This window comes from Phlebotomus papatasi, chromosome 3 (assembly GCF_024763615.1).
Source record: "Phlebotomus papatasi isolate M1 chromosome 3, Ppap_2.1, whole genome shotgun sequence".
NCBI classification, from domain to species: Eukaryota; Metazoa; Arthropoda; class Insecta; order Diptera; family Psychodidae; genus Phlebotomus; species Phlebotomus papatasi.
Window position 1 is genome coordinate 43,835,805 of NC_077224.1, and position 22,100 is coordinate 43,857,904.

The following is a 22,100-nucleotide window of genomic DNA, read 5'->3' on the forward strand; positions in this document are numbered from 1 at the left end:
AATTATCTTAGAGTTAAATTTATTTAAAATAAATATTCTTGTAAATTATGAAGAGTCTAAAATCCAAAATATTCTCACAGCTGTATAGAATATCAGCATTAAAATATCATAAAAAATGATGTATAAAATATCACAAAAATATCATCACGACTGTATAAAAGATTTATCAAAATATCGCAAATGTATAAACACAAAACAAAAATGACTGAGGTACAAAATATGACGGAAATAAAGCAAGAACTGTGATGGTAAGATTGCAAATATGAACTTTGAAAAATTATAATGGAAATGTAAATATATTTTAAGTATAAATAATGTTATCGAATATGTGATCGAAAAATTAATAATTAAAAAAAAGTCATATCATATTTAATGTAATTATTATTGTAAAAATCCTTACATTAAAAATAATTATCAGATATACAAATTTTGTGTATAATTTTTTTTATTTCGATACGGATATGGATTTCGATATGGGATCAATAAAAAATCGTTATATTTAAAAAAAGGTGGAATATTTACACTTTTATTGGTGTAAAAGGAACACCTATATCTTCTTGAGATGGTGCGATAGAAAATCCACAATGGTGTTCCAACAATGCTAAATTTGGTGTTAAAAATTGGTGTGAAATTGGTGTAATTAGAAACCCAAAGCCGGTGTTAGTTGCTTTGTGGTACAACTTGGTGTATTCTGAACACCGAATTGGGGTTAGTTGATTTTGGGGTTGAGGTTGGTGTGTCCGACAACACCAATTGGAGTTGTTACGCCACTAAAATTTCTCTGTGTGTTGGAATTGAATTTATCAATACGAAATAATATAATCGTAATCTATAAATACCAAATCGTGTTCATCCAAAGTTTGAGCCCGATTGGACAAAGTAGAATTTTACCTAATTATAAGCAGAGATTTAATGAATCTTAACTATATAATTTCTTTACAACGATAACTTTTAATTCCATTTTCTTCTTATTCATTGTACTAGGGAAGAGTAACTACCAATTTTTGAAATGCAGTGGAGGAATCGTTTTGCTTGTGTATAATTTTAATTATATAGCACATCCCACATTAAAATTCAAAACTAAAGACTCTCTACTTTATTCGGTTTTCGTGAAGAAGACGTAGCCTAAAATTACTGATTAGAGACGCTACCGAAAGGGCTAAATACTATCCTGTAGATAGAGATTAAACAAATCTTAATTCGTCTTTTAGTAAGATATTGCCAAAGATATTCAAAAGATATCCCGCATTTTCTCAAGCATTTGTGTTTTCCTCTTTTTGCAATATTAGAGTTTGAAAATCGCCAAAAAAAAAATCAAAAATCTTAATGTATCCGAAACCATTATCTGTCTATAATCACTTTTAGTACTCACCTAAAAGTTTGTAGGGAGTTCTTTTCTTACCTTCGGTCCTATTGAAAGCAAGTTGTTATTCTGAATGAAACCACCTTGCTCATTAAATTATATGGTTCGCGCAATATTTCTCGTAATGTGTGCGATTATAATGAATTAGATGATGTTCGTCTCATTCAGTAGCAAAATGAAAACCTTGTGTGGTCGTGGAAGAGGTGGAAAAGGGTAAACCTTAATTATACAGAATAATTTTCATGAGGTATCCATTTAGCATTTTTATATAAAAAAAAATTGAAAAAAGATGAATAGTGAATGTGAAGTGTATTTTTTAATGCCACCCATTATTTGTCCAAGTTCAAATTGGAATTACATAATGCCAATGGTAAAAATAGAGTCTTATAAAAAGAAAAACATCAGCCAAAAATTATGGTTAGAATAGAACAATTGAAGAGGCCGTTGGAACAAATTGAAAAGGAAACCATTGTGATTCTGAAATGCAAGAAGGTAGGTTAATAAAAAAAAATACTAGTGACTCTTAATGAAATATCGCAGAAGATTTACATATAATAAGGGAATAAGGGAAAGACGTAAGATTTCTTGAGGCTCTTTCTCGAACTGATGAAGAATGGTGTACACAATGTATACCTTGACCTTCCGCTTCAATCGGATGCAAGTGGTTTGTCTGCTTCACTTTAATGATGACGATACTTTACAAATATGCATTTGAATCCATTCGAAAAGATTAGCTTCTGTACGACTTCTGTATGAATAAATTAATAAATTTCAATAATGATCTCTTTCTTCTGTCACATTTTTCTCCCTCCCATGAAATTTCTCAACTAATGGACCTCTTTTTTTTTCGATATACCAAGCCATCTTCCTCGGAGCGGAATGTGAATTAATTCTTTACCTTGGACAACTCACTCTTATTCCGCTTTCTCTTATCTACCTCCGAAGGCACAACACAAGCCACAGAAGGAAGGAGATAAGTCATAATGGTGGTTCATGACATCACTTTAAAAATATATCAGTAATTAATGCTGCTCCTGCTAGAGAAAATGCCGCGCATCCCATTCAATTTTGTCATATCATGCAAGACATCGAAGGTTTCCCACGAGCGAGGGTAGGGGAGACCGGGGTAGAATTAGCCACCAAATGAAATTTTTCATTACGTATAATTTGTATAGCAAATATTTGTATGAGGCTGATAAATATTTCAATGAATAGTAATGGAAGTATATATTGGGAATAACAAGTGGTTTCCTTAATATTTCTTCGAAGGCAAACTATAAGATACCACTATCTAATACCATACGTGGCTAAATCTGCCTCGGTCTCCCCTACTCTTGTATACACAATATTTTTGAATGCAATTTTACTACGTTTTATTAGACAAGTTATGTTTTTAATTCAATATTTTTTTTTATAATTAAGTTGCTATTGCGACATTTTAGTATAAAAATATTTAAAACCAATTAAAATTTTTCAACTTTCCAAATCTAAATAAATATTTAAATAAAGAATTGAATTATTTCATAAAAAGCAGTTAATGCATGAATAGCTGCTAATACAAGCGACGAAAGCTGTATTAGCTCATTCAGTAAAATTACTATATAACGTAGTAAAATAAAGCAAACCCTACAAAACGATTATTTCGCATATTTCTAAAAAAAAAAAAAAAAAAACTGGGTTTTACCATGATGTAATTTGGGTAGACAAAATAATTGTAGATCTAAATAAAATAATTGTAAGGACCAGCTTCATTTAGAAATAGACGAAAAATTCGTATAACAATATAGCCACATAGCTCAAAGTTGCCCGACCTCCCCCTAAACACAGAAAAGTTTTCTTTTGTAAAATGGAATTTTGTGGTTCAGGAGATTGCTCCAGTGTCTGGAGTGTCTGGTGATCAAAATTTTGTATCGAAAAGATTTATTTAGTGAAAATTTTAAAAGATTTCTTTGTGTTGTTGCTTCTCATCCGGAATATTTTCGACATGTCGGATAATTCATTCAGCAATATTCGATATGCAAAAATCTTCATAAATGTGTGTAGTGAACGAGGAAAAAATAGTGAAATGTACATAGAGCGTAGTAGTAAACAATAGAAAAGGTAAAAAATTGTTGAGAAAATAGTGCCTACTCTGTGGTAATGAAATACAATGTTGTGAAATGCACTTGACGTCTTCATTCAAACGTACGTCACTTTTGTACCTATATGCTGTAATGAAAAACGCCAAATGCATTGTTTTTGACGCGTCCTTTTTTATACGGAAAAAGACCGTTCTTTGGAGTAGTTTTTTTACTGCATAGCAAAGTAAATCTTAGAACAGTAGAAAAACAAATATATTATTAATTCGTTGTGAGAATTTTACGAACTTTTTTTTAATATTAATTGTATTTATGTACATAGAAATCATCAATCGGAGCAAGTGACACTCAAATCATCCAGTTTTTTCGCAGTGGAGACAGGAAAAATTCCTTCCTCCACCCAGAATCGAACTGGAGACCTCTCGTTAACTAGACGATTGCTCTGCCAACTGAGCTATTAAAGGCCACATGCTGTGCTTGACATGCTACATGATCTTAACCAATTGCATTATTCACTTCAATCGCTTACTCTCGGGATTGCGAGATTTGGAAACGATGTGGTGCGTACAATTGAGCCGGCAACTTATGGTGTCCATGAATTTTGGTTTATTGTGAGATTTTTACAAACTTTACTTCAATATTAATTGTATTTATGTACAGAGAAATCATCAATATTACTAATTCAATCTAGAGTAATGCTCTGACTAAAATTCTAAGCGAATGAGAATAATTCTTAAGATCCTAATTAGAAGTAATTTTTTGACTATTTCCTTGTACTCAAAAACCAGTCGTTTTTGACTCATAGTAATTTCTTGCCGATCGCGTAGGACCCTGGTGATTAAGATCCGTTACCCTGTGTCACACAGGAAGGATCTGGGATGTTTCTCAAATAGTGTCTAAGCCAGAATTGACCAATAGCAAGTGTTTTATCTTAACAGAACTACTTTGCAAGCTAAGATAATTTATATAAAATATCAGGAATATTTCCTTGAAGTCAAATGCTAAGCTGGAATACGTTTAAAGAAGAAATTTATTTTAACAAAAAAGTCATTGGATTAATTTTCAGCTCATGGTACGACCTGTCGATAGTGTTTTGTAACGACATAGAGCACTTTCTTTTGGAATGTACCATACGAACTTTCTTTAAACCTGACTCTTCCATAGGGATTAAAATGTCTGTTTTTTTTTACTTCTTTCGTCTGGAGTCTCCATCTCAAAAATATGCATTAAGTAGTCATTTAGGATTTCCAAAAAGACCTTTTATTGCTCCAGGTTCTCAGAGGATTTAGAAAGAATCGTCTTGCTAGAATGTTTTAAATTATTGTCTCGCATTTTCTCTTTGTTTGGGCCTAAACGGTAGTGGTTGATTTAGTAAATTAGGCACAATATTGAGTTAATATTTGAAGTTAGGAATTCAACTAAAAGACGATCTTAACACTTCGAAATGAGCATGTGTCTCATTAAAATTTTTTGAGTAACATTAAGCGCCATTCTAATTAAAACTTTATTGAAGTAGTTTTTCTGAGACACTTGTTAAAATTTTTCAATTGTTTTAAAAGTTGCAAGACGCAGTTTTTTATCAGTCTTATATGAATTCTCTATTTTGTGAAACTCTTTCCATTTCCCGCGAGATTGGTGGTCGTACTGTTCCTGGATAAACGTGCTGGAAATTCCTAAATAAATTATTTCATTGCACTTAAAGGCAAGAAAAGTGCATTTGCAGAAGAAATACTGTGTCTGTCGTCCCTTTGCTTCTCATTAAATAAGGCAAAACCACAAGGGATCTAGGGAAAAAAAACGTGACGTGCTCATGTGGCGAATGTCCTGGGAAGATGATAAAGATAAGACATTTTCATTTAATTCTGTCTGCGGAAAAATTCGCCCCGCCTTATCTCCGAGACTAAACCCACCCCCCTTACACAAAACAGCCTGAGGACAGCATCCTGACAGTCAGATGTGCGAGTTCTTTGTCTGCTCTTGAAAGATTACACTCGCATAATAGGAATATTTCCTTATTATCATCCTTCAGTCCCATTTATTTTAATGGCGACACAACAATTTATTATTCACAGATTCCTTAAGCATCTCTCGTGTAATGAAGAGAGAAAACCTGTGAAAGATGGGAAAGGGATGAGAAAAACTTTTGACGATTAATTACATGTAGTGGCATCCCATTTTGAGGACTGCGTAATTAATTAAGTGATTTTCTACTTGGGGATCTACTGATCTGATCATGTGGAGGATAATCGTGATGATATTGTTCAATATCTGTTCAATAAGGTAAGCTAATAATATTGCATAGAAATAGAGGAAACTGGGGCAGTTGTAAACACTGATTTTTATGTCTTAACTACTTGGAATTATGTTGACTATTTAGGAAACATTTATCCTTACACTATCTATAAATTCGTATAGATCTCGTCCTCTGAAATCTAAAATATCATTGAACATATCGCAATGTTTACAACTACCCCGTGTTTACTAGTTCCCCACTTTCCCCTATTTCATAAAAAAATGTTTTGCATTTTCTGAGTAACAAGGTATCAACACACTTTCAGCCTGCGTACACTGTGGCTGGGAACACTTCATATTTTTTTCATATTCCTTTTATGAATCTGACCTATCTGACCAAATGGCAATATATTTTAAGAGGTAGTCTTAAGTCACACATATCCTGAGAAAATTCATGATATCGTGAGATTCATTAAAATAATATTGAAAAAATATAGATTGTTCGAAGCCAGAGTATGTATGAAGCCTGAAAACCTTCTCTTAAGTCTTAAAAAGTAAAATTATTTTTTAGTCAAAGTTCTATTAGGTCCTCAACTGAGTTTTTAGCCTTTTTTGTCCAATGAAACATGGAAATTTCAGGTGAAATACGAAAAATAGTTCATTCAAATTATTCGCTCTAGATAGTTACTATTTCCACTATCTCTTTAGTTTTACATGGCAGGGCACTATGTCCAAATTGTTCAGCTGTTGCTGTTAGAGATACCCCTTGACAGTTCGCTTGATATCAGCAACTCGTATTGTATGATTCCCCGTTGGTCCCACTAAATCCTGAGCATAGTTTCCTTCCTCAAGCGTTTGGTCGTTCTGTCGATTTTGATGCATCGTAGGATTAAAGTTGCGACGTTTTGTGTTTGGGACAATCGAACTATGTCCATTTCTCATCACTTGTGCTAATTAAATGCTAAAGATCCTTGCTTTCCTACCCCCAAACACGAAATTCCATAAGTTGATTTTTTTTTTAATGTTTGTCTTTCTTTCAGTCAACTCACGCCCCAAGCAGCACAAAATAGCTTAACCAGAAATTATCGTTGTGTCAACGTTAAAATACGGTTGTTTCAACCAAACAAGTTATAAAAACTTTATCCAACAGTTAAATAACCAAGATGTGCTGCTTGGGGCGGCACCTATTTTCCTTCGTATTATTTTTCTCTAACGGGTGTAAAGGTTTGAAAATGCCTTTCCGAGTCACATTTAATTGCTGTGAATGCTTATCTTATCATCTTCACTCAATAACGCTTTCAGATAGGCGCCATCAATTGTTTTTGGTCTTTTGGACCTTTTTGTAGAAATCGCCATTTTTGAAGAATTTAAACGAATTTTTAAGGTGATCCTTGTTGGATTAGGTTTGATAGATATTTCTTTAAGCTAACGATCAGCTTTTGTTGATCTTTTTCCTAAGTTTAAGTGATAAAGTAACGCTCCCCGCAAATACTGTTTTTCAGACGTTAAATTCAACATTTCCTTTTTTAGAAATTTTTTTCTTGAGTCGCGATATCTGTCTCTAAAAAAATACAGTTTGAGATTCGTATGTTGACTACATGTGTCGCTAACACCTTATACATGAGAGGGCTAAGAACTTTGTGGAGGATCTAGTATTTTTGATTTTTTTTTCACTCTTAAGTAACTTTTTGTTTTGACTTAAACGAGAATTAATCGGTCATGTTTTAATAAAAAAAAGTGTTTTTTTTATAGCTGAAGCTTATTCGTGTTTTTACTAACTAAAGAAAATCTGTGGAAGAAATCAGAATAGAAATGAAAGAATTCTCGGTGGTGAAAGGTATTTATTGAATTGTTAAAGGTGATAATTCCCAGTATCCCGGTCTTATTCACTTCTCTTCATCTCCCGTGGATTCTTCTGCGAGAAATTGAGAAGGAAATAGCTTTTATGAGGGGAGAGAAAATGTGTTAATTCCACTAAAGAAGTATATGTCTTTAGTGTGAGAAATTCATAAGGATTTTAGCACCAACGCCTAATTATTTCAACTGCATCATAATCACGTTTCAGAGTTCAACTGATAATTGTCTTTTTAGTCACCTCGTGGGACTTCGTCAATGAGGCCATAGTGCTAGGAGAGAAAAAAAGAACTTAGAGGTGAGTGGTAGAGAATTTCTTCATTGTCAAATGGAGAGAATTCATGCTGAGATTCACGAATATTTCAATTTACCACAATCAATAAATTTCAGTGACACGCTAGAACTCGCATATTCCGCATATCTCGTGAAAATCTCAAATGTCCGCACACGAAGAAAGTCCATAATTTATTTGTTTATGTGGCATTTTTTAATAGATGACAAAAATCGCTGTGATTTATTGGACTATTTTGGTTTATAAACTGATCTCTTTATGCCCCTCTGAGCTCCAAAAACGGATGAAGATTTATGGAGAGCACGAGCGAAAAAATCATACAACGTAGACCCAAGCATCATAATGTTGCAATTTGAGACCATGGTTGTGATGGATGTACATAGTTTTATGTATATAATCCTATCAACAGAAGCGGAAGTTGGAAAAATGTTCAATAGATAAATTGCTAGGTGGCTCATCATAATTTTCGGCTATCGTGTAACTGGGAAAAAAGTAAAGTGGAATAGGAGCAAAATACGTGACAACAGTCGGCATTTCATTCACAATTCACCTTCTTAATTAAATGTGTGTGTGCTTCGTAAATTGATCATTTCTAACTGAGCACGTTTCCATCCAGTAATGCCTTCTTCATCCTCTCCTGAGCCATCTGATAAGCTCACCCCCAGAGCCACAAACACACTCCGATAAACCTTTCCGTGAGTGCGTCGGGAAACTCCATTTTCACCCTATCTGCCATCCCTGCTTGCTCCTCGCATTTCACCCAGATATCCAGTAACTTCCACAAGATGCTGTGAATAGGGAAAAGATACAGATCCTAGTGGCAAATGGTACACCACCGTAGTTTCGCTTAAGGAAGCACATCTACATTTGATAAATCACTATCATTTCAAAAGAAATTCTTGTTCACCAATAATTATTTTCTTTCCATATTTTTAAATAATATTTTTGAATGTTTAAACCAGTAGGGTAAAGTGATATAATTTGGAATTAGTGTTACAAGTTGGACATGGATTTTTCTTGATAAATACAGTACAAAATTTGTTTTTAAGCACAAGGAACCAAATTATAAAACTAAAGCATTAAAAATATACAAATAAAAATGGAGTACTAAATTTATCAAGACAAAAAGCCCCGTCCAAATTGTACCATTGTCCAACTTGTACCACTGTCGAACTTGTACCACTTTACCCTATTAGAGAAATATACGAGGAGAAAAACAGGTTAAAATCCGTGTTCCCTCTGTTCAAGGTTCAATCATTGATCGAATACTAAGCATATAAAATATTGTAATATACAGTGTCGGCCAAAAGTTTCTTGACAAATCTATGTTTGAGAAACTGAGTGGAAAACAGATAGAAAAAAGTATTTTTTTTAAATTTCTTTTTGCAATTAAGTTGCTTTTAATCTATATATGTTATTTATGTATTTAAAAAAATATATAATTAATTTTATTTCATATCAAAAATAATTGTTTTCCAAAAGTTGATAATTTTTTTAGCGGCCAAAAGTTTCTTGACATATTTTTAAATAAATATTCAAATATTTTTAATGCGTCCAATCTAAATAAAACGTCGCATTTTTACTTAAAACATTTTAAAAAATGTTAATCTGCAACCTTTTAGCTAGAATTGGACTTGTATTGAAACCATAGAAGTCATTAACCATTCTCACCACTTTTCTCAATTTGAGCTTATTTTTTGTAACAATAAGTCCCACTCATCCTTTACGCAAGCAACTGACTCTGAATTTGTGTAACAGATATCAGATATCAGATTCTAAAAAACGGTTGTCAACCTTCTGCGGCGAAACCTTGGATGTGCCGTTAGAGCTTTCCAGATGTACTCGAGTCTCATTATACTATAAATTTTGGTAATTTTATGTATATCCTGTAGCGATTTTCCATAAAATTAAGCAATTGCCAAAACAGATACATTCCGACAGTATCTCTGGATAATGCTTCTTCTCTGACATTTTTATAACTTGCCATTGTAATCTAAATATTAAAATAACAAAAAAATACATTTTTTTTCCTATTTAATCCTCGCTTTTATGGGGATCTCGGTGGCGCAATAGGCAAGACCGTTGGTCTTGGGCGGATGAGATCTCTGACTCAACTGTCATAGTTGTGATTTTGAGTCCCGCCCGGTGCAATGCAACTGAATGTTTGGAAAGACATTTTCACTGTAATAAAACGTAATATAAATGCACTGCCTCTGCCCAACAACTCCGGGAGCATGGAAGACGTATCCACACTGCGGTGAAGGTGCTTCTGGGCGGTCTACAAACGGACTTAGCAGATTCTTCCAACACGGGATAAAACAACAGTATCTTATAAACATGACATTGTAACTATTATTCCGATACGATTAATAATAATCGCTTTTATGTGCATAAACTGCATAAAAAGTTAGTTGCACGTATTTGACCATTTTGAGTATGTGTTACAAATGTGTCAAGAAACTTTTGGACCATAAAAAATGATCATTTTTTTGAAACAATTAGTTTTCGTATGTAATAAAATTAAATTAATTTTTCTTTGAAATGTATAAAGAAGATCTATGATTTGAAAGCAATTCATTTGTAAAACGAAAAAATTAAAAAGAAATGCTCTTTCCATAATTCTCTTCCTCTGATTTCTCGAACATAGATTTGTCAAGAAACTTTTGGCCGACACTGTATGTACTTAACTTCCTATTCATTGAAACATTTTTTTAGGCTGAGTAATTTTTTTTTTTTATAAATTATACAGATGAATTTTTTTTACCTAGCTGATTCTGCACCGGTCTCTCCTACCATATCGAAGCATTTGCAAGCAAATTGAATTTATATTAAAATTAATTTACTTGAAATTTATAATATCGTGCTTAAATGTTCTGTCGAAAATATTGCACAAAGCTTTTTTTCAAATTTTACGACCTTTTTTTTTTTGAAAATATCAACAAATCTAAAAAAAACTATATGGATTATGTGCAAACCAGATTCAGTATTAACTGAATAAATAACTCTTAAAAATTGTAATAATTGGATGATTGCATAAATTCATGGGACTTTTCCGCGAATGCGGTTAATATGTATTCTGTAGCTTACCCCTTTGAAGGACAACCGTTAATATCAATGACGATTATATCCTTGATTATATAAATTGTATTTCCAAGAAAAAATATTTGTTAAAGTTTACCTGGGAGTCCACGAACTTATGCGACCATCCAATATAATAGTTTCTTTAAATTCCTTTATTGAGAATGTAATTTATTTTTTTCACAGACCTGTGTATGCGACGGGAGGGGAAAAAGTTCTAACGAGAAAAACTGTAGTCACGTCCATGATATTTTCACAGTCTCCGAAACAATATAGAAAAAAATAAAAATAATTTATTTATCGTGCAATACATTCAGCCCAGTTGTTGGTAACGAGAATGGCAAAAGCATGACATATCTCTCAATATTCTCATAAGTTGTCAAGAAGTTGAATGGATTTCAGATTTTTTGCAGGACCATCTCTTCAGTTTCCAGAAGATTCTTATGGGAATTGAAGGTGATGGCGAGAAGACGGGCGCCTGAGGAATTTCCCACAAATTGGCACCTGAGAATTCAATCACTGAGTCACACACAATTCGACGCTTTTCCCCAAACCCTCCACCGATTTTCTTCATTCACCAACTGTATAAACACTCTTGAGCACGTCAATATTGGCACTATCTTGCTCCACTTTTCACTCAAAACTCCCTTCATTTTGCCCCCATGAATAGTGCCCGGGATTCACACAATTTCCTCCCTCTTTCCAATGGAATAATCTTTACTTGATATATTTTTAGAGAAAATGTTCATGATCAAATTTCATGAGGTTTATTTTCGTGCATTTCATACGATGATTAATGCTTTGGGCACGATAAGAAATATTCCACGATGGAAAACTGTTCCAACCACTGAAATCAATCTGTTCTAAAAATTTATATTTTACGCCTGACACATGGGAAATTGCAGAGGCATTGTGGCGAGATAATTGGATGGGTTCTAAATTAAAAACATTCTCTGACTTTTATCGTCGAGATGACTTAAGAGTAGTGGGTGGAAAGGAGGAAATGGGTTTTTCAATATCAGAGATTTTTCTAACATGAGAAATTCAATAACCCCGCAATAAGAAACGATAGTATCCTATTTCATGGAATATCATAAATTTTTACATTTATTATAAATGATGAATATTTTACAGGCTTTTTTTGCTCTTCGTCTTCACAATCTCTCAGAAATTTTGGTGAAAAAATAATACAAGCGCGGTAAATTCTTGGAGATGTTAATCGATAATACACCCTTTTATCTTTATCTTTTAGAACTGTATAGAAGACGTTTGCAAGTAAAAGTCTCTGCCATCCAAATAATTGGGAAAAAATTTACTGCAAAAAAGATTTAGATTTAGGAGGAGTTGGGGCTATATTGAGCTTGGACTACATTGAAAGCGCTATATTTTCGTATTTTTTTTTTTATTTAAGCCGGGCTTTAACGCAATGTAATTTAGATAGACAAACAATTAAGAATCTAAATTAAATTATGACTAGTTCTGTTAAATTACGGTTATTTAGAAATTTAGAAATATGCGAAAAATAGAGTTTTACATTGTAGCCCCAGCTCAATGCAGCTCCACCTCCCTTTACTTCAAGAAAACCATTTTCTTGATTTAAATTTTTAATTATTTCCTTAATTTTATATTTGTGCTTCAATAAATATTGATCATTTCTTCAAATTAGGTATAATAATTTTAGATATTATGTCAAATTATTTTGTTTAATAAACACATACAGTAGCGGCCATAATAATAGAATCAGCTCCGCAAAGACCACTATTTTACCTTTATTTTACCTTTTACCTTATTTTTGTTTATTCCAATTCGTTGAAATAATTTTGGCATAGAAATGTTTAAATATTTACCTTACGTCAATTAAGTGTTGTTTTGGCCGCTAGAGGTCTCTATTTTTCACAGAATACATCAATAGTGAAATTTGGTTTGAACAACACAATAGAACCACTTTTATTTAAATTAAAGAATGTGATCTATAAATCGAATAAGTTTAAATAAAGTCATATTTAGAAACCATAAATAACAGTTTTCCAGTTTTTTTGGCCGAAATTAATTTTACTATTGACGTATTCTATGTGAAATAGAAACCTCTTGCGCCCAAAACAACCCTTATTCTACGATTCTAATATTTTGAAGATTTCTACTGCAGAATTATATCAACAAATTGGGAAAAAATACAAAAGTTAAAAAAAATATAAGCTTTGCAAAATGATTCTATTATTTTGGTGGCCACTGTATGCATTAAATTGTAATCCCAAAAAGCCTTTTTGGATCCTGTAATTTTAAATTTTTAAGTTTAACAAAGTTTAAAACGAAAATTGTAATAACCTTAAAAATCTAGTCCCCGGCGAGTGGCCATCAAAGTTGAACCTAATTTCTTACTTTCACATACAAATGCGTATGGGAATTTTTCTGCACTCGTGATCGTTATGCTAAATATTTAAAAAGTGAGAAGTTTTACCGTATTATAAGATACCTTTCCGCATGGAGGGATAAATATACTAAATTTTTGTTTAAATAAATTTTTTCCTTGGAGCACTGTGAGCTGAGTCCGAGATCAATTTAGGAATTGGCTTCAAATAGCTCCATATAAAAAGGTCAACTTGCCAGGCGCTTGTTAAAAATAGAAAAGCTTTGTTTCTTTTAGACTTATAATGTAAGATACAAAATAAATAGTAGGTGAGATTATTAAGAATCTCACCTAATACAAGTAATATACTTAAACCCTTTTAAAAGCTATAATAAAAACGGTCTGAACTGATCTTCTAAAATTTAAAAACAAAAATGCATTTTTTTTAACTATAATATTATGCAACAATTTTGAACATTTTTTGTTCTTAGATTCCCAAGCAATTTTTCTATTGATTGGGTTAAATTATTTACAAAAAACTACATTTCGTCCGTATAAAACCTTTTCTCTCTGATTGTTTTTTAAACCTTAATATCGTCGTTTGGATCACGAACTGTGCTAACTGCACTTTCTTTGTGTCTGCATTTGCTTTGTGTCTGCATTTGTCGCGACCACCGCGCAGTGATGCGTCGTTTACAACGAAATAAGTGGGGGAGAGTACTCTCCCTTCGAACGTTGATGCCTTCGAATAATGTGAATTTCTTATGAGACTTACACATTTCTATTAAATATTAGTTAGCTTATTGTAAATTATTAATAATTATGAGTAAGGCTCTTAGGAAAAATAAAAGAAATTCACATTGTTCAATGGTATGAACGTTTGAAGAGAGTGTTTTTTCCATTCATTTAAGGATTCATTCATTTAATTCATTTAAGGACATTTGCTGATAGGGGAAAGTACTCTCCCTTCGAACGTACATGCCTTCGAAAATGTGAATTTTCCTTCATTTTTCCTAAGAAACTTACATATTTCTATTAAATATTAGTTAGCTTATTATAAATTATTGATAATTATGTGTAAGTCTCTTAGGAAAAATAAAAGTATTCCACATTATTCGAAGGCATCAACGTTCGAAGGGAGAGTACTCTCCCCCACTTATTTCTATTATAATTTTCATTCAAAATGCAGGGGTGACATGATAACTCCATTTCGATAGTATCGACTATCGATTCTGAAAAACTTAAAAAATGTCTTAATTTTTTGTAGCTAATATAAATATATTTCAAGAGTCATATTCCTTTAAAAAAAAAATTACACAATAAATTGCCTAATAATTCTGTAAAAAATCGTCATTCACTTAAACTCACAGTTACAGAATTATCGATACTATCGATTCAATAGTACCGAAAAGTTATCATTCCACCTCCGGTTAAGTACGCAAGTAATTGCTCACGTCAACCTACTAATTTGTCCTCGCTCTCCCCTAAATGTGTAATAAATATATGTTTCGTATCTATACATCACTATGAATCTATCGATAGCCCATTCTAGGTGAATCTATTTTAAGGAAACCAATAGAAACAGTAGTGGAGCAACATGAATGAGGTAAACTATCAGATTGGCTGGTTAGAATAGATATCAGGGCATTGGACAAAGGATTGGAGATTGTCAGTGGTCTGTGGCTTCCTCCGCACTAAATCACTCAATCACGATCATATGGGGACTCATTTGTGGGCAGAAGCTTTCGAAGGTGTCACTTGTTCATCACCTCTTTCATTCTCGTCAAAACTTATAAATAGCCCGTTTGCCATTCTACACGACTTTGGGAGCTGCATGATAGGTGTCTTTTGGGCCAAGAAGGAATCGTGAATGAGATAAGTTATGGACGTAAGGAGAATTTTTATTTTCCCTATCACACTCTGATGTCTACGTGCCGAGAAGATGTAACACATTCTCTCCAAGATTGTATTCTAACTGACTTTGCCGCCGAAGAAATCCATGAAGGGGGGCAGCAGGATGGGGGAAAAAAAGAAGTTATTACAAATAATCACGAAACAAGTCCGGAGGTCTCGAGACAATTAATCATAAATGGCTTGATTTCGATTTATTATATTATTTTCTCCTTGGACTGTATTAAATTCCCTCTTGCGGTGAATTAATCTCTGTACAATGTTAGGGAAGAGTAACATATAACTCCTCTCTGAATCCGATCTCTCGGAAAAGATGATTCTTTTTTTTTTTTTTTTAAATAAACTCCTTAAGCTGGGTAAGTTGGAGGGTTTCTCCTCTGGTGTGTAGAGATACCAAGCCACAAATGCTCTTGATTGAATTCTTTCAATCGTGCCTGTTCACGCCGCGATTGAGCTTCAGGTTATAGACAGATTTAGCACTCAATCGTTCTTTTATTCACGAGTAATTCACTTCTGCCATTTACATCTAACGCGGAAATGGGAAGAAAAAAAGTCATTTTTCATCTCGTGATTGTTTTTTTTTCTGCACTCACTCTTCCTTCCACCACAAAACATTTATTTTCTCTACATACACTGCAATAAATTGACTAACCTGCAGAAATTTCTGCTTGGCAGAATTTATTTTTGTTCACTTGAAGCACTGAAAATGCTCTCGTTTGAACATTTTTCTCACTTTCTAGAGCAAATATAATACAATTGATTATTGTTTGACTTTTTTCTGTGAAAATAGGATAAATTACGAGATTATTCTTATGGAAATGCATCAAGAGTTAACACAAAATTCTACTGTCGAATTGAGGACAGGTAAGGAAAAAATCAGAAAGACAATTTTTAACATTAAATATTAAAATTTTAAATTTTTTTTTTCATACTTCATCTATTAAAACCTTAACTTATGTTGCTATCATCAACCTTTTTATTGGTTTCAAAAGAACTTTTAAAATAAGTTCGAATTCAATGAAGGAAGGATGTAGAAAACCGTAAACCTAATATAGGGGAAATTGGGGCACTACTGAACACGGGGTTGCACCGAACACTGCGATTTTTTTATTAGATAATCAGACTTCAGAGGACGAGATCTGCGTGAATTTATAGATACTATAGGTATGCTTGTCCACTGGAGAAATGGTCGTCATAATCCAAGTAGCTTAAGAAATAAAAATCAGTGTTCGGTTCCACCCCATGTCCGATGGTGTCCTAGTTCCCCCTAGTTATTTAGTTCTGATTTGCAAAACCCAAAATAATATAGCCTAATCTACTATTTTTATATTTATAATCCTGGATCAAAGTGGTACTCCTTGTTCTGTAGTGCTACAGTTTCCCATACACTCACTTATCAATCCTACAATTTTTGAGCAATATTGATATGCTTTAATTACCCTCACTAAATAAGTAAATAAGGCTATTACTTTACTTTTAAAATGGATCATAAGAAAAATTTGAGTATAAGTTTCTGAGAACAAAACATTTCTTAACGTATTTCTATAACACTAAACCTACCGACCATTTTTAGTAGTTTTTCGTAGCACGCTTGGTCAAATTGGAGACCGCGGCAAAAGGATACTCAATAGTTTTTTATTGGAAAAGGAGAAGAAATTAAAATTTAAACACTGAAAAATATATTACATGAATATTTTAGGAAATTCATAAAGTTTGATAGAGACATAATACTGTTAAAATATATGTTAATTTTAAAAATATTATAAACTGGTCAATTGGACCGATCGTGGTAGGTTTAGTGTTGAATATACATATTTAAAGGTTAAAATCTTCAAACTTCAAACATTTTAATGATGATTTATGATCCCACTGAGAACTTTCCAAGACAGATTTGAAAATGTCTCATTTCTCTAAAGTCGTGAGCCTGCAAACATTTCGGTAAGAGGGAGTGGACATTCCAACAAAACTTGGTATCATGGTTAAAACAACAAAGGGGTCTTTTGCTTGGCCTTTTGCATATACGATTCCTTATTACAAGTGCCCACTTTTGTTCAGTGTTTGGTAACGAGAACCCTTTGATGACGAGAAAGTCAAAAATTGGGGGTCACTAGAAATCACTTTATCTGAATTCTTGATTACACATACCTGAGAATGAATTGGAATATCAGCACAGTATCCCTGAAGCCCTGGATGTCTTCAAAAGACTCCCATATTCACCTGAAAATGGATATACTAGTGAGTGTAATAGCTGATTCAAAGTTTCGTTTTTCATTAAAAAAAATTGTATAGTTTTCAAACTTTATTAAATTTTTATATCTTATTCTGAAAAGCTGAAGTTTGAGTATTTATCATTCTATGCAATACGAGAAATGTAGCAGGGATAACAAAAAAATTATATCTAAAATAAAAACAGTATTAAATATCCATTTCCGATCTTCTGTGATTCATGTGAACCCTTATAAGTCAGCCCGATAAGTGACATCGTCCACATATATCTAAAACCGGAAAATTAGTTATTTTTTAATTTTTGAAAAGGACATAAGTTCAACTAAACTCTACTAATCTATCTCAATCTATAATAATGTATATAAAAAAATCAGTAATAAATCGTAAATTTATCTCTTCGAATATTTTAATTTAAATGCTTGCCTTATTTATTTTTTCGGTCTAGGGGCAAAACGGGCAAAACAGTATAATATATCGATTTCAGCCGATTTCAATATTATATAGGCCAAACATTTCGCCCAATATGCCGCTGACCTCAAATCAATTCTCAATCGGTTTTTCAATATGAAATATTTAATTTGCTTCATTAAAAGGTTAAATCACTAAATGTACTCATTTTTTGAAATATTTTTAATTTTTGGATAATTTTCAGTGATTTATGAAATAGTTTAAATAGCTATTTGAACAAATATAAAAATAAAAACTGTACAAAAATATAATCACAGAGGGATCTATATCGTGGGTTCGAGCATAGCGCAAGGCTGGGACATTTTGCTATTTTAATTACTTTTGTAGTTTGGCACAAGTTTTGGACTTTCTACAAAAGCTTCCATGCTTGCCACCCCTTTCATTTATATAAACCCCAATAAATTATTATGTGACTGATATCAGAATCATTAATTGCAATATCTTATGATCTTGACCTAAACAGCGTTTGTTTTATCGCCTGGAAAAGTATCCTCTCCGAAATGCCATATAAAAGAAATTGCCCCACCAAGGATAACTCTTCAATTGTCACAGAGGAGATGACTCTTTGTGTATTAAATCAGAACACAAAAAAATCACAATTTCCCCATGAAAAGCCATAAGGAGGAAATTTTCTTTGTTTATGATGATGATTCGTGAATTGAGCGTGTGTTTGTGGCTCAATTTTTTTGTGTGATCAGAAATTGTGGTGGCATAAAAATGATTTTTATGATGAAGATGTAAAAGCCACAATGACAATATTTATGGGGAACAAGAATGTCCAATCGAATCATCAGGCAGAAGATCCTCCTTCATTTTCAAAGGCTTCATAGTTTAATGGTTTGGGAGAAAATGAAATTGTGGGGATGGACAGAAAAAACAACAATATAAATGTTGGGTTGGGAATATATTTTTGCGAATGAGTGATTTTTGCAGCGGTAAGCAAAAAAATATATAAACCGCAATCATGTGAAATGCCTCCCATCATCCATCCCCTTGAAATGTATCCCCCTTATGTTCTGGAAGAAAGCCTTTGTTTCACATTTCCAAAAATGGAAACTTTTGAAGAAAACATTCTTGTCATAGCACAGGGCGTCCTTCCTCTTGAGCCTTTGTGCCTTGGTGTTGGATTGCAATAAATAAACACCAGCTCCATAAAATTCATGTTTTTGTTTATATGAAATCAGAGGAAATGTTAAGAGGGTGGCTTGTCTCCTTGAGGGTGATTTCTGCACACCAGTCACTGTCTCTGGGAATCCCTAGAATTTCTGCAGAGATGAATTTCTTTCATCTGTATGCTCGAGGATAAACAGACCTTGTGGTTTTTCTTCCCTTCATCTCATGCAAACAATTTATTTTTCGGAATTACTTAAATTTATTTATTTTTCGTCTTGTGCCACGTAACAAACTCTGAAGGATTTCCACAGAGCCGTGCAAGAGATACTAAATCAATGCAAACGGTTTGGAAATTTTCAAATATGAAATATTTATTTCTTTAAAAGTTTTAAATGTCGAAGTTAGCAGTACAAACATTGATTATGTGGATTATGTACTGTACACTAATTTATATTAAATGACCCGGACGGTTGGGGTACCTATTGGGCGCGTCCACGTGGTGGATAGGGAATGGCTGTAATTCGTCCTAGAGTCGATTATACGGGTTTTAGACTTGAGACTTGACGGACCTGAACATATGGCCTAACTATTGTAATTTCTTATCAAATAAGATTTTTTAGAGAAACTTAGGATTGGATAATTAAGGGCAAATGACCTATTAGATTCATAAAAAGCAATAAAAACGGTTTCTATTTGGGATTTTGAGGCCTTCAGGGATTGGGTTAAACCTCTAGCCTGAAGACTGCTTTACAGTTTGTTTGCAAATAGCTGCAGACACGCACCGGTATTCTCTTCACCCCATAACCCATGTCTCCTGGATAAGGAAGCCTATAATATAGGTCTTGCACCTGCACCCTATTTCACAGTATTATGTTTCCAAAATGAAGTGACATTTGGTTTGGCAAATCAGCACGATGACAACGGGATTTAAGAATGGCTACTTGCAAGCTATTTCAAAGAGAAAGCGATCCCGGGGCAGACCCGGTACAGGATGTCTGAAATAAATTCAGGATCTTAGTTTAAGTTGTCTTAGGATCGAATCTGAACTCTGAACAGCTTTCTGAAGTGGCGAAGGATCAACAGACATGGGCTGCTAACCTGAATGTCCTAAGCCCGTGACTCAATTATTATACAATGTCAATTCTCGTAGTGGAAGAACCTGCTAGTCCATTGTAGACCGTCCAGAAGCGCCTTTCCGTAGTATGGATGCTTCTTCTATGCTCCCGGAGTTGTTGGGCGAAGGCGGTGCATTATATTACGTTATTGTTAAATGTGAAAATTGTCTAAATTAGGCATTCAGTTGCTTGCACAGGGTGGGACTCGAACTCACAACTTTGAGAATCGAGTCAGAGATCTCATCTGCCCAAGACCCAACGCTCTTGCCCATTACGCCACTGAGATCCTCAATAAGGATAAGCGGTTGAACATGAATGAATGAATGAAAAGCCTAATTGTAAACATGTGCTGTGCAGATCGCATTACCTGTGTTAAATCAGGCGAAGAATAGATCGTCTGAGATCCGTTTTTGAATGAATAGTTACACTTCCTCAACCATCGACAAGACCTTAGACAATAATATTGATTCTGAACATTAATTATGTGTAAAAGCAGTATATTTTTTGCACAAGATAATTAGGAAAAATAATTACTAATTTTTCAAAATTAATTTAATCTCGGAGAGACGATCCGTATTGTAAGCCTGACGATCCGAGCTGACTGTCGATATGTACTTATCTTACCTTATTTACACAATTTATGTCATTGGGGAACAAAGCTGTGATGATGACGGGCACATAGGGGAAAGTACTCTCCTTTCTAACGTTCATGTCTTTGAATAATGTGAGTTTCTTTTGTTTTTCGTAAGATATTACTAAATTATCACGGAATTATCAACAGTTGATGATAAGCTAACTAATATTTAATAAAAATGTCTAAGTCTCTTTGAAAAACTAAAAGAAAATTAAGATTATGCGAAGGCATGAACGTTCAAAGGGAGAGTTCTTTCTCCTAGTACTGTACCTAGGGCTAAGTGAAATTTGAAAAAGAAAATTACCCATTTCCGTCTTATTTTATTGTAAGTATTGTAGTTCTTTGACCCTACAACATCTTTGCATGTGTCCATTGCAACAGCAATTCCATCACTGATCTGTTCATGGCAATTTACTCCCCTAAAGACTTCTTTTCGCCCCCCTCCCCCCAAAACACACACAGATACAGCAAGATGAGATTGTTATTGAGGATAACGCTTGATATACAACGGAAATCGCTCGGAATGACATATTTCAATTGAATTGTTTAGAAGGATTTTCTCAGGCACTTTTTCTATGCCACTCACACACGTGCACAAGATCAAATCCACCCCAAAAGTGAAAAAAAGATCAAGAATAGAAAAAAAAATGGGAAAAAGAGCTGGAGGAGAAATTTAAATCTCCAGAAATGATTCCCTGCGCTTTGTTCACAGTAAAATATTCTTAATCCTTATTTATCCCGCTTTTGTGATAAATCGCACCCCTAAATCATTCCAACAGTGCCCTGCCTGTTCCATCTGCGAGACCAAATGGGAATCTCCAGGTATTTTATGGAGCAAACGTTGCTCGTGTGGTATTTTGACACCTTGATGTATATTTTTTACACCTTGAACAATTTTCGGTCACCATTGGAGGGATTCCCAGTTTGTGTATATATGGGTTTCACAAAAACTGGATTAAGGATTAAATGCTGTGTTTGTACAAAGAGGGATTCTCTCTCAAGTGAAATTGAATGTGTATTCAACTTCGTCTCTCCAATTCAATTCCACTCGTACAATAGCAATTTCCATCACATGAGACGAACGTAACAGAATAAAAGCCTTATTATGCAATTTGAAGGATGGGACTAAAAGAGATTTTCAGCCACACTGAAACGTTGTCTCAATTTTAAGGAACATTTCACTTCTGAATTGAGGAAAAAAAGGTACAGAAATATCCTTTTACTTTCCATCTTGTCACACTGGTGGTCTTGGGAAATAACACAGACGTAATATTCTATGATAAGTTCTCCTTCAATTTAAGAAAAACTGCAATTTAAAAAAAAAAGTAGTGTAGGGAAGGTTGAATCAGTCTCAAGTGTGCATATTTTTTTCTTTTGAAAATATAATAT